Here is a 12,728-nt window from a genome sequence, read left to right on the forward strand (position 1 = left end):
ATACCTTGTCTAGACGAGGGGTGGACTCCCTCTGCAGCTGGAGACTGGGTTTCTTTCTGGAGTCAAAACTGCCCATAACCCACTCCAATAGACTTCTCCTTCAGGAGCCCCCAAAGGCACCAGCATCCCCATTTCTCATGCCAAGTAGTGGTGCAGAGAGTACTCACCTGCTCATCACACGTCTAGCTGAGCTGCTGGCCCTCATGGAAGTCAAGCTGGAGCTTTCTCCTGTCCCCAGTGGGTACTGAACACAGCATCACCTTTGGTGCCTCCAACAACAGCTCCATCACATGTTGCATATGGGTCAAGGAGGCCCTTCTCTGTACTTCTTCCTTGAGCACAAGTTGCCATAATCTTGCCTGTGCTGCAGGCTACCGAGCACCCAGAATATTTCAGAGCAGCTTTGCAAAGGAGGAAGAGCACAGGCGTCCTCCCAGGAGGAGATGGCACCCACTGCCACGAGAACTCTTTGTCTTCTTCCCCAGCCATGACGTTTGGAAGAAGGGGCCTGTTCACAGGCGCTGGCACGTGCTGTGAGGATATGTAAGATGGGTGACACTGCATGGGACGTGTGTTCACAGAGCCGCAGTGGTCTCTGCAGGTGTAAGTCATCCAGACGACACAGGCACACTGGGATGCCCTAGGTGCCAGAAGTCCAAGGCACAGATGATGTGGGCAGTCAGGATTTTGGCCTCAGGAGACTTATGGGGACATTTGAGGGACAGTGTACACAATCAATATGACTTACTGCTTTTAGCATATCGGTTTCAACGTGTCTTCAACAACTGCCTCGATGGCCAGGGTACGGAGTTCAGCAAGGCTCTGAGTCTGGAACTGTTCCCGAACAAAATGGTGACAGCCACTGGGACCTGGCTGTGTGTTTCATCACTCTCCCTGCCATAGATGTTTCTTTGAACGCCTTGTAGATGAAGAGTAGGTGTGTGAAAGCGGCAAGAGTAGTGTGCTCCATGAGGGACAGCTAGCTGGGAGCTGTGGGCAGCTGTGGGGTTCAGCCCCATGGCCCTGAAGCAGATGATGGGGTTCAGTCCCATGGCCCTGAAACAGACAATGGGCTGCAGGCCCACAGCCCCAGTGCGGACCATGGGGTTCAGTCCCATGGCCCTGAAGCAATGATGCAGCACACTCCCATGGCCCCCATGGTGGACAGAGCAGGGTGGTGACAGCCACAGCTCCACCGCCAGTGCAGCTCTCCTCAGACAAAGGTCAGTACCTCACAGTGAGGCCTGAGGCCGCCCGGGAGGTCCCGTGAGGGCCTGGGAGCTGTGGGGCACGAGGCACCCCCTGCCGCTGCTGTACCCCTGGAAGGCCTGGGCCAAAATGGCGCTCCCGTGCCACAGGCAGGGTCCGGGGGCAGGCTTGGGGGTGGCTTGGGCTGACTGGAGCCGGCAGGGCCCAGCAGCAGCCTGCCCTCCCCTCAGGCGGCGGCCCCACAGGGTCATGGCTCCCGCCGTGCCTCCCCGCTGGCTCTCTTGGGTGCACAGAGCCTGCGCACCCCGGCCCACCACCTGCCCGATGGGGATGTGGCCAGGCCCCGGCTGGCCGCTCGGTCGGTGTAAGTCCCCAGGCGCTGTCCCTCAGGGGGACGTGGGTGGCTTTCAGGGGCTGCAAAGGCCCCCCGGGAGCGAAACGGCCTTGCCACAGTGGCCCTGTCCGCAGCTGGCGGGGTCTGGGTCATGGCCGGGGGCGAGGGGAGGTTGTGGTGGTGAGGGCTCCTCGATGGCTGTGCCCCAGCGCTGCGTGTTGGGGGACTCAGCAGGCTGGTAGGGCTCAAAGCACAGCCATTTCCGTCTATTATTAAAGTTTTTTTATCTGTGAGTTATTATTCCCTTGGCACCAACTGTGGTCTTAGCGCTATACGTGGTACAAAGAAAAGACAGGGCTGGTGCCAAACTGCTTATTGTTTAAAATGCAGATTTATTTTTTTTCCCTCAAAGTGAATCAATACAGAGAAAACCGAAGGGAAAAAAATAGTATGAGCCCACAGAGGAGAGACAAGGCATTATTTCATTATTTAACCCAGCAATGCGTCCAGAATCTCCAGATACCACTGAAAAAATGAAGCATCAGTAGAGATTAGACTGGGGAAAACAGGGCCTGGTGTGTCCCGGTGTTATGGTTTGAGGAACCCGCAACAATTTATTGTTGTTTAGACAATTATTCTATCACCCAATGGCCCCTCCCTACCCGGGAAGGGGAATTGGGGAAAATAAGTAAACCCAAGGGTTGAAATATAAACAGATTTACTAGAATAAGACTAAATATTTAACATTAATAATACTGAAGAACCAATATTGATCCTGATACCAATGTAAAATATACAAGGATCATACTCAGCCCATTCCACCAGCAGGAAACCGTGCATTCCCAGCAGTGGACAGCAAACGTGGGACGCTGTGAGCGCCGTGGCTTCATGAAGAAGGGAAGGACTCAGGGCTCCGGCACCATGGCAAGGAGTACTCAGGGCAGCAGACATCAAGGAAGATAAAGAAAACTCCTCAGCAAACTTCCTAATTTATACTGAATGTGACACTCATGGTATGAAATAATCCTGTTGGCAGCCTGGGTCAAGTGCCCAGGTCTCGCTCCTCCCCATCCCTGTACCTGGCGAGCTCGAAAACACCGAGACCTTGAAACCCACATACCGTAGCTGGCTATAAAGTAAATATTTTCACTAATTCAGACACTAGAGTCTTCTAAAAGTGTGGTTTTCCCAAGCATCCCATCAACTGATAGAATTGGCTGAGTATAATCCTTGTATATTTTATAGTGGTTCAGGGATCAATACTGCTTCTTTAGTATTATTAATGTTAATTATCTAGTCTTATTCTAATAAATCTGTTTATATCTCAACCCTTGGGTTTCCTTGTTTTTTCCCGATTCCCCTTCCGAGGTCGGGAGGGGTCATCGGGTGATAGAATGATTGCCTAAACGACAATAAATTGTTGTGGGTTTCTCAAACCATAACAAGAAGAAAGAAATTGTTAATGTAATAATTAGGGATGTAAATTGCACCTGATTTGTGCCTGGCCTGTCTGGATATCAGCCATGTTTTAGTTCTGGATTAATCACGTCATAATTAAATCCATTTTTGGTATTAGCAATAACCGAAGCATTGGTGTTATTAGAGTAATATAAAAATGCACTACTTCCAGGGAAAATAGAGGTAAATACAATTATTCACCTCACAACAGTGAAATATTCATAAAACACAAAATGTAGATTTATGGTGACACGTAAGACTTCACACACAGTAACAGAAGTGAAGCTAGTTCCTGTAGCAAGGCCCTGTCTTTCTGGAGTACACTAGGTTGGCAGACTGAAAATTAATGCAGAAACTACAGTTAATAATGGGCTTTGGGGTTTTGTTTTTAAATTAAATAGGAAAAGGAATAACACAACTGCTGTACTGGCCCCAGTATTATTTATTTTGTGATTTTAATCCACCGTATTTTATATTGTCGCCATATGTTCACTTTTCAGTGTGACACAGAATTTTGTATGGACAATTCGCAAGTGCAGATGTTGCTGTGGAGTGAGAGGGGCTGCTGGCAGTTGGGTGTTTTACCACCTCAGAAGACATGTGAAGCAATTTGGAACCACGCTGAAGAGCTCTGTTATCATGGTAAGTGGTGTTAAAAGTACGAGCATTGGACAAAAATTTCCATCTTTAGATTCTTGAATGTGTCTGCTAACTGTATGTCTCCAAAGAAATATTTTCACCCTGTCTGTAGACTTTAACAGCAGGATAGCAAAGTACTAGACTGCATTTTGTTCCAGCTTGGGGCTATGATTGTGCCCTTTTTCATTCCTATGCCATGAAAAAGTTGAGCGTGCACATATTCAGTGGATACTCTTTATGGATTTGCAGTTAAACTCTTTGGAAACTTTATTGGAGTGTTTTGAAAATAAATTGATTAATGTAATGAAGCGCTATATTGCTACAATAACTGATGCCATGGAAGAACCCATGTGGAAACTGCTAATTTTGGCGGCATGGCATGCACAGCCTGCATACGGTTGCCGTTAATGAGTCCTAGAGCCATGCACCAAGTGATGGTGACAGAACACGTGGCTGCATGGCAGTTTGCTCAGTGAGCGCGATCCGCTCAGTGCACAGGACGAGGCAGGGGCCCTCTGGAAAAAATGGCATGTGATGAGGTAATTAATGCCTGTGTCAAAAATGTGTGCTGAAGAAGCTGGCTGCAGCTCCAGCGTTGATGCCCTCCTGTCCAACACCACAAGCGGTGCTGGTGGAATGGCTGGATCTTTGTGTTGGGTATGTCTACGAGCGGCTTCTTCTCCCAGGGCTCAGCCTCGGGGCTCAGTGAACCCTCCGCTGGGGTGCAGGATGTGCAGCCCTGTCCTGCATCTTGCCCTGCAGCAGTATTTTTTCCTTCCCTGCAGGGCAGGAGTGACTGCCCAGAAGCAGGGGAGAAGGGTGCAGGCTCTGCTGCTCAGCAAGTTCCTTGCTCTGCACAAGCAGATAAAAAGAGCCATGTTGGGGCCAGGACAATAATTAAGACAGAGGTCTTTTCTGAGCTTTTTTTCTGGTGAGTCATTTTTAAAGGAACGAGGCTGAAACCACAACATTATTGCTAATGACTCCTTCTATGGGTGTTGCCTTTCTTTGCTTGGATATGCTTTAAGTAATGTGTAGTGAGAGGTAATTTTCAAAAACTGGGTATTTTTGGCACTGAATTGAGAACATATCTGTGTTTTGCCTGGGGAAAACACCTTGCAGTTGTTTCCCCTCCCTTCAGTTGCCCACTTACTTGCTGTTTAAGACTGAAAATGGGCAGAGGACTGTAGGCCACACACATCTATAAAATATTACACTTCACTTTATTCGTAGTGGTGTTTCAGATATTGAGTGCCAAACCACCAGAACAGAAAAGCAAGTCGATAGTTTTCACGAGGTGAGAAATAAAGAGATAAGACCTGATGAGTTTCTTTAAAATAGTCTAATGCCAGGAATTCCACCCTGAGCTCTCTGAAGCTGCACCATAGACAAACTCACCACTTGTGTGTGACTATGCCGATGGTCCATGGAAGTGTCAGTGAGCTAGCAGTAGTAAATTTAGAGACCCTTCACCGAAATGAAGTCCAGGTGTTGCAGAGCAGTTCTAAGAAAAAACCTTATAATTGTCTGTTCCAGACAGAGATGGTAGTGGCATGTATTTTTAGGCTACATAACACACACCTGTGAAAAAGCTACTACTGGTCTTTTTTTGTGAGAAAGTCTAACACGTGTTTGAGATGTGCCAGGATTCAGGTTGGGTGAATTAAAAACTGATAAAAATTGTTATTTCTCTCTTTCACTTGCAGCTGCTTAAATACACAAGAATATTCTCTGTGCGTAGGGCCACGCTGCCCTCGGAGCCTGGGAGTGGAGCCTCAGCTCGGAGGCCATGGAGAGCTGATGGAGCATAATGGGGGACCAAGCTTGTCTCCTCAGCCATGCCTCAGCGCCACACCATCCAAACCCTGCTGGCATCCCATGAGGTAGGAACTTGCTCAACACCGATCCGGGGGTGGGAATGAAAAAAAAAAGTCTTATGAAGGGCTTCCAGACCTACTCAATGGTACCATTATGCATCCTCACATCTGTGACGGCACACCCTTGAGAAGAGGTGGAGACAACTGAGATGACTAGGTTGGGCCAAGGTGATCTAATTATTTTCCCTCCTGCTAATCTTGTAGATTGAAGAGATGTGATCCAGAGCTGCCATGTTTTTGTGATGAAGCAGGGGTGGAACGATGTTGAACTTAATAAAATAAACCCCCAAACCACTAAACTTTTTGCTTCTCTCCCCCCCCCAGAAGTGGAAAAATGAAGCACAAAAAAGCTTATGGTTTCCATGCAACCTCTAAAACATCCCTTTGTGCTTCCTTGTTATATTCTGCTTCAAGGGGATAGAACTATGGTTGAAGTACTTGACTTTGTAACATCAGTAACTACTTTTATGGCTGAATTATACAGTTAAATATATATATTTTCTATAGTTTGTAGTTTATTTTATAATTGTAGACATTTTTAAGTCTCTTCTGCTTCACAAGTATGTATGGGCTGTCATATTTGTAAGGAACCTTCAATGTGCAGTACATTGTGTAAATGGTAAATACTTTTAGTAGTTAAATCCCATAGTCACTGGGTCAAAATTCTCATTAGAACTAAATTCCCATTAGAACAAATGGGAGGTTTAAGTAAGGACTGAAAACTTCCACTATGGTAGAACTTCTGGGGACAAAGAAAGAGGAACCAATAAATTTCCTCAGAACAACCTCAAAATCCTTGCTGCAAACTTTAGTGGCAGAAGTCTGAGGGCATGAACTGGAGGAAGAAATTTGGCCTCTGCAGATCAAAATGCTTTCACTGATGTCTTCAGGAGTATGTGGAGTGTCCGGTCCCCTGTCCTTTTGTCACAACAGCTTCAGAAATGCCCATTTCAACAGAAGATGCTGTCAGCAGCAAGGCTTTTCTAGAAGTGAGGGATCCTGAGGGATGTGTCCAAGTCCTATCAGACATCTGGTTAAATCATTGTAAATTTTTACTGCTGACTTTGATGGGCTTAAATAGGTCTGAAAACAACTAAAATCTTACCTGGATCTCAGCTGGAAAGTCTGTGAGCCAGGGAGAAAGCACATGGTTCTCAGGAGAGTGAGGACACGCCACTTCCATCACCTCTGGCACTTCGTTTTAAGCTTTGTGACACTTCAGCTCTCTACCGTTGGCATTTCTTTTTCGACTTTTTCCCTTAACATTATTCTGCTCTTTCTTTGCAGTTGAAAGGTATTATTTTTCCTTGTATATTTATCAATGTGTTTCTTTAATAACAAAGAATAAAACATTTCTCAAGGTCTGGCCCTTACATCTTTTAAGCTGAGGATTTTATACCTCTTCCTCAAGTCTGATGGAGTGTCTTAGAGTCCAGCAACTCTAGTCAGAGGAGGTTGTACAAGTCAGGGCTGCATTGTCAGTAGTTTCAGAAAACATTGTCGCTGTAGAAATTCGTAATGACTATCTAATTCTGTGCTCACGTTTTCTGTCACAAGAGAGCTGCACTGCAATATGAGGTCTGAGGGCTGAAGAATGAGCTTGACAGGAACATAGTGTAAAATGTGGATGCCATGGACTGGTAGGATTTTGTGTTTTCCTATGAAAGGTACAAAGAGGGGAAAAAACCTCCAAACCTCAATTTTAGTAAACCTTGCTAACTGAGGTTCTGAGTGTATGTTCGGAATTACCGTTGTGAGCTTTGGAATCTATTTTCTAACATCTAACAAGTAGCGATTGAGCTCTTGATTGGCTCAGAACCATTTCTTTCCACAAAGCAATTTCATCTTAGTGAGAAGTAGCTGAAGGTCCGGTCTCTCGATGTAGCCAGCCTAGGGAGCAGTCAGTGTGTGTTGCCTTGTCTGGTTTAGGAAGGTGTTTTCGAGATGGGCAATTTCCTTGTTTGCAGGACTGTAAGTTGTTTGAGCGATGGGATCTCTGTTGCTGTCATGTCCAGCTATTACTGGCAGCACAACAGCGTCCTCAGCTTTTCTTTGAAGCCCAGAAAATCAGGAGATGATGATTGCTACGACACCAACACCTAACCAGCTACAGCCTCTCTGTTGGCAGCACAAATTTAGAAAATAACGCTCTTCTTCCATAATAACAATAATCATAATATTCACACAGTTACTCTAGAGTAGACTGAGAGTAGACTCCCTTTATCAATAAATTTTATTTTAGAGGCTAAATCTATAGGTACGTATTGTGAAGTTTATGATAAGTAGTGTAGTTTAGTAAACATATATCCAGTACAGTCTAATTTCCACAGAAACAAAGGAACCAAATTAACACTTAGTATAACTTCACTAATTTCAGAACAGTTTAACTAAGAATAAGTTCCATCTATTGCCTCAAAAATATTTGATCTTGGACTTCCATGGAAAGATAATATAGGAGGGAGAAAAATATTCTTCTGTACTTCTGTGAATTCCTATTAAAATTCGGCTTACTTTCTTATTCCCTGGTGGAAGAGTATGTTTGATTTCAATTAAAAGGAAATGTCATCATTTTAGGACATACTGCATAGTTTTAACGGGTATGCAGTACCTTAGTCCGTTAGGGAGAAGACATTGGATTTGGAAAAAGGCCAATAGGTACAGGGGATGTTTCGCATTCACGGTGAAAATATGTGCGTGCATGTATTCTGCCGGCACACTGCAGGGGCAGTGGGTTTCCCTTGCCTGCTATCCACTGTAATTAGACCCTTCTGGTGATGGGTTTCCTAAATCCTTCAGCCTCATCATCAGCTTCATGGATCTGAGCAGTCATGGCCCAGTCAGAAATGCTGGGTGCTGTAACCGTCCCCTGTGTTCATTGGCAGCAGGGTACTTGGTGATATTTTGTTCTTAATAATACTGTACGGTATGTTCTATAATTGAGGAAAGTCCACACAAGTGAATTTTAACATACAAAAATCTAAAAAAAAGTATTCCGTTCAAAGCATCAGCCTACACGCTATTTTTTAATTTGAAAGAGGTTTTCCATATTTTATTTTTTTTGCCATTTAGATTTGTCATGTAAAAATTTCTTTTTGCGTCAAACTACAATGAAGTTAGTTCTGTCCATTTATTTCAGTCAAGTAAATGGGCATATGTAGGTAGTTATGAAAATACATAGGTGGTGATGACAGCTTGGCTAAGAATACAAAATGTGCAATAAAGCAATTTCTTATAAAGATTTCAGCGGGTATCTTTAATATTTCCTAAAGAACCAGCATCTGGAAAAAATGTTTTTCCCTTGGAAACATTTTTAAAAATTTTTTTGTCATGAAATGATAGAGAAATATTATTTGGAGGTGTATAATAGCTGATTAACTTAGTGAAAAGCCAGTAAAACAAACATTATTATTGTTATTGTTTACTGTTTGTCATCTAGCTTTTAGGACTAAAGTACAGCAAAATATTCTGTTTACAATAATATAACTTACAGGTAAAGTCCATTTCACACCAGAACAAATGTATGTGAAGTGTCTGGGCTTCTGGATGAATTCAGTGTGCTGGTGCGTGTCATCAGTGACGATTTGCGTGTGCTGTCATTTTGCAGGACCAACCCCTTCATTAGGATAAGAGAGGTTATTTCTCTTTAGATTTTGAATTGAATCAACATAGTATATGTACGAAACAAACTGTTCTTTTCTTCCTTGGGGTTTTATTTCTTTTCTGTTCTTTCTTCTAATTTGGAATTTGGGAGCAGTCATAAGTATAACTGTATGGATATCAGAATTACCTGTTCAAATACAACTCCATCATAATGTTTAACGAGAAATGCTATTTTCTAAGTAGAGGAAGAAGTTTTGAGTTTGATGAGAGCATCATAACATAACTTTTCATAAAAAGATGTGTTTGAAAAGTTTAACTCTGAATGCGTTTTGGGAACTGTTTAATGACCTTATTTTTCTTATGTCCGAATTTCAACTAATGTTTTAATTCTTTTTTGAATTCTTATTTCAAATATGGAAGATAAAAGTTCTTGATCATCCCCTACTATGTCAGAAAGCACACCATGTAATTTCTCCCATAAAGTGTGAGAATCATCTTAAAACTACCTGGGAGTTTTACTGTATTGCTCTCTTTGGAAATCTTCAGAAACTCAGTCCTTTGACTGATTGATTAAAAAAAAGTCTTTTAATTCCTCTTGTAAACTTAAACATGACAATATTTTTGTTATTAGCATCATCCTGTAACTTAAGTACTGCGTTCTCTCTTGTGTTTGATTCTTGAGTTTGTTTATGAATAGTAATAGTATTGGCTCCAGGATAAACGTTAAGTTCCTTACATGATAGATTCCTTTCCCTCCCTGTTTGTCATCTTGAACCCATCTTTTCTGAACAGGTTGACTAGAATCACATTCAGCCTTCCACGTACAGCTCTTGTAGCATCTTGTACAGTGCAATGAATGGTTGTGTATGCCAGCTAGAAATAACCTGGATCACATCTGAGATCACTTTGATTTCTTTACAACCGTATCAGATTTATAACTGATATTTATCTTGCAACTGAGTAGCGTGTCCAGATCATTCTACTGTATTATTCCTAACTGATGCCTGCCAGGTTATGGCTTTTTTGTTATCATTATCAAACTGGTAGACTCATCTTACTTGATGTTAGCAGGCCAGGTGGATCCTCAACACTAAAAGAGGCGTCAGCAAAAGCTGTGAAGAATGGCTCTCTGGAGGGTTCCCTCTCTAGCTGTATTTGACTAGAGACCTGTCTTCTCAATGGCTCTGTTAGATGAGGTGAATCACTCACTAAGTGTATTTTTCATTATATATTATTAAACCTAATCTTCTTTCTATTGCTTCGGTCTTCATTGTGCAGATCTTCCAGTACGATGCTCCTGTCATTGCCATTACCTCCCTTAATTTGTCACTGGAACATTTCATTAGCGTACTCCTCCCCTTACGACAGAGATCGTTGTTGAAATAAGCAGTCAGATCAGTTCCAGCAACGATCCTTGATGAATATTGTGGGTTATATGCAGCCAGTATGTTCAGAAAACTTAGTCAGCTCCTCTTTTGTTAGTTAAATATCGTATTTTTTTCAAGCTAACTAACACTTTTTTCTGTGTTAGATTATCAAATACTTCCAAAGTCCAATCACACTAGATCCAGATTGCTTAAATCATAAGGTTTCCTATTAGAGGAAAACATTAGATTTGTCTAACGTGATCTGTGTTTCACAAGTTATTCTCCCACTTATGTCCATGTGCTCAATCATTTTTTCTTCAAAACTCGTTCTTAAACTTTGTGTATTAAAGTCTAGCTAATGATTCAGTGGCTGCTAAGCTTTTCTTAAAAGGTGTCCACGTTTGCCATCGAGTGCCATCACGGTTCAATAATATGTTTGTGCTACTCGTTTGATAGACTGATGATTCACTGTGCCGGCTCTTTAAGTCATCTGGGCTGGAGATCATCCCCAGATTGAGCACATTGAAGTTTTTGAGTGCTGCTTCTGTCTCAGATGCGATCATTTTAATTTCTCTGACTTTCTTCTCGTTAGCAGTTTTGTCTGTATTTTTGGCATTGAACTAGTATTTTTATCTGTGCAAAGGTAGGACAAAGCTTGCAAATTCTACAAGTCGTATGGCTGTTGTTTCAAATATCTTTTTCATGTAAGTGATGACATTTGAATAGAGACTTAAGATTTCAAAGTTTTTTAGTTAATTCTAGCAAGTAGTGCATTAGATAAAATGGACCTCTTTCTAGGAGGCACAAGGAACTTGAATCTTACTGACCTCTAAGGCAGGAAAGAGTGCCATGGAAGGTTTTAGCATCTTGTGCCAAGAGTCAACGGGAGTATCTACAGTCGTTTCCCAAATGCCATGGGAAATAAAATATGAATTTATTTCAATATTTCAAAAAGTTACCATTTTCCTCAATACCTAGAGAACGGGTATCTGTCTCTGTCTTCTGAACAACTTCAATCAAGCAAAATTATTCTAAAGAAGTACTGGAAGAGAGTTATTGTATGGAGCTGTGCTCAGGCCACCAGTGGCTCTAAACCCAGGGTTACTGGGTGGTGCTGGTGTGCTGCAGCCACTAATGTCTTCAGAGAGAGGGGACAAGCGTCACAATTCATACAGGAGCAAAGCTGCTGAATCAATAATGAGAGAATGCTAAAAAAATGTATCCACTTGGAGATTTTATATTCTTTCTTCCTAGAATTTTATGGAACAAGAATGACTTAGTTACTTGGTTTTGTTGAAATCAAACATGCTTGTTCTTCACTTGCAAAAATAGGAGACTTCTTTCAAAGTGATACTCTTCACGAAAGAATACAAGCGTGCAGCTGCTGAATGACTAAGTGATTAAAAACCTTAGCGATGGCTAATTCATTGGAGGTGAGATGTTTACACTCAAGGCCAAGTGTCATAAAATAGCTGCTTAGCTTTTTTTTCCTTGATGTGAAGTAAACCACCAGATGATTTTGAGTAGGTCTGTAAGAGTTTTTATACCCAGTTTTGCCCAGCTGAAGTCAGACTATGACAACTTCTTCTGTCTAATATTCCTCTTTTATATATGAGTCTCCACCCTCATTGTTTTTACATGAAAAATTATTTTAAACTAGCTAAGGCCAAGGGGAAAGTTCACAACATTTTATACAGCCTGCTCTAAAAATGCCAAGATAGATGGCATTTTCTTGGCTCGTATATCATGGGGAGGGACCCATTTAGAGAGTTTATGAGATTTAATAGTCTATTCACCCAAATGGTATTATTTAACATACTGAGTGTCCTTTGAAGTCTCTACATTGATGGTGGAAAATTGTTGTTATTATTATAATATATAGAATATATTTTTTATATATATATATATAGAACGTATTGTGGTCATTATTATTATATAGTATTTTTATTATTGAACCCAGACGCATAGAAGATCAGCACAGATCCTTGGGTTTGGGTACTGAGCACTGACATACATTGCTTGTCCTTATAATCTAATTAAGAGATGATGTAAAAAATACATGGGAATAAGAATAGAAAAGGGATGAAGAAAAAAATAATTGGAGGAATACATGGTGGTTGGATTAGTTATTTTCACAATTAGCTACTTGAATTAGCTACTTGACAAGCAATATAGAAGAAAGAATAAAGGGCTATCTCTGACAAGGACAGTTTTTAGTGAAGCTGCTACTGTAAGTGTATTATG

This window comes from Rissa tridactyla, chromosome Z (assembly GCF_028500815.1).
Source record: "Rissa tridactyla isolate bRisTri1 chromosome Z, bRisTri1.patW.cur.20221130, whole genome shotgun sequence".
Lineage (NCBI taxonomy): Eukaryota > Metazoa > Chordata > Aves > Charadriiformes > Laridae > Rissa > Rissa tridactyla.